Source organism: Dipodomys spectabilis, unplaced genomic scaffold (assembly GCF_019054845.1).
Source record: "Dipodomys spectabilis isolate Male_0828 unplaced genomic scaffold, ASM1905484v1 ptg000043l, whole genome shotgun sequence".
In the NCBI taxonomy this organism is placed as follows: domain Eukaryota; kingdom Metazoa; phylum Chordata; class Mammalia; order Rodentia; family Heteromyidae; genus Dipodomys; species Dipodomys spectabilis.
Window position 1 is genome coordinate 3,468,306 of NW_024870720.1, and position 1,870 is coordinate 3,470,175.

General features: G+C 32.6%; 1 non-coding gene across 1 annotated transcript; it reads right to left on the reverse strand.

Moving 5' to 3' along the window:
- Positions 1-1,518: 1,518 nt before the first annotated feature.
- Positions 1,519-1,648, reverse strand: LOC122106948. The gene has a single exon (XR_006147266.1). It is a non-coding gene; the product is annotated as a small nucleolar RNA SNORA40 (small nucleolar RNA).
- Positions 1,649-1,870: the final 222 nt, after the last annotated feature.

Sequence of the window (1,870 nt, forward strand, 5' to 3'; positions counted from 1 at the left end):
TCTTGAATTTAAGAGTTGTAAACAATATAAGACTTGCTACAAAATACATCTTTCACTGAAATACCACTAAGCATGAGCACAAGTCCTAGAAATGTTGAAGGGAGGAGATCACAGGCTTCTTAGTATGTTTAATAGTTTAATAATTTCGATGTGAACATACAAATCATTTAAATAGGGATACAGGTGGACCCATTGCAACAATGAGAAGTACAAGTCGTTATGTCGAAAACGAACTTTACAACTTTGGTGGGGGGGAGGGTTGGGGAGGGAGGGTTGGGGGGGAAGGATGGGATGGGAAGGGGAAACAAAGGAGAAGGCTACAATGCTTGATAAGAAATGTACTCATTATCTTGCCCATGTAATTGTAACCCCTCTGTATAGTATTTTCACAATAAAAAAAGAAATATAAAACGTAGACATAATATGTTCCATTTCTACTTCTACAAACATGAAAATTAATTACTGGAACTGTCCATTTTCTGAAAAATTTTTGTTCATAAAGCCATTACCTTACTTTACCTGAAAGCAAAGCTTTACATTTGGCTGGCATTCAAAAAATCTGGAGCAGTTCTTCATTACTTCCATATTAATTATGACAATAACATTCTTGGTAACAACACCGTTGCACTTTAGCCTCAGTTTCTTTCTTGCTTCTCCTGTGGTAAATCAGTCTGTAAATCACCTGTCTGTGATACGGCCTGAATACTTACCTCAATAATGGAAGAATGCAAAATCTGACCACATACAAATCCTGAGATATATATATATATATATATATATATATATATATATATATATATACAATATTGAGAGAAAATAATTCCATTTCCTGAATATTGATGCTTTTCTTCTCAAAATATAAAGTGTTTTAGATTTAAGTTCCATTTCATAAAGATACGTTATATATGCCATCTTATTTATAAGAGGTTTTCCTTACAGTTCAGGCTATATTCTTCCTTCTCCTGTAGAAACTGAATAGGTGTTGATGAATAAAGAATCCAAAGACATTGGCTCCAGGCTAAATGAGATCAATCTCATTACACAATATTGTTGAGAAATCAGAGGGCAGCTATTACATGTGACATAGAGTAGGTAAAAGGTTAAGCACATATTGTAATTTTTAAATGAAATTATTTCAAATTAAAGTACATTCATAAGAGGGTATGTGCAGCTATGAATACAAAAATTATGGGAAATTTGTGCTTTAATTCATACTGAACTTTCAAGATGGAATAAAGAGTATTTTTAGCTAATTCAAACTAACACATGAACTCAATCACAACTTTCTTGCTAGAAAATAAATTTTGTTGCTTCTACTCCATATGTAGTTTTTTTTTGTCTATTTGAATAGGATTCTGAGAATTAGACCCAGGGTATAACTAATTTGTAGCAAGTGCTCTACTTTGGAGGTATTACTCAACTTCTCTATATAGTTTTCCTTTTTGCTTTTACATCAACTTTATTCTCAGAGCAACCTGTGTGAATTAACAAGCCCTCACATTGCCAGCTTATAGGAATCATACTGCTTCTTACATGTGCCAAAATCACATATCAGCAACGAGTTCTGGGTTGCAAAAGAGGATTTACTGTTTGCACCTGTCTGTAAGGCTTTATCACAAATTAAGCAAACACACACACACCAAGTGCTCCTCTATATAGTTTTGGAGGATATAAAATAAACATGATTTTATCAAAATGGGATTGCAAAATAATATTTTAAAAAATCACAAGCAATAATAAATAGGTGAACATATTAAGACTTTAGAAGAATCAGTATGTTCACTAAGTTGCTAAATGGTATAGAATGATCTGGGTAAGCTAGTTCTAAGAGATCATGGAAATATTCTCATGTAAATTATTCAGATTTCTT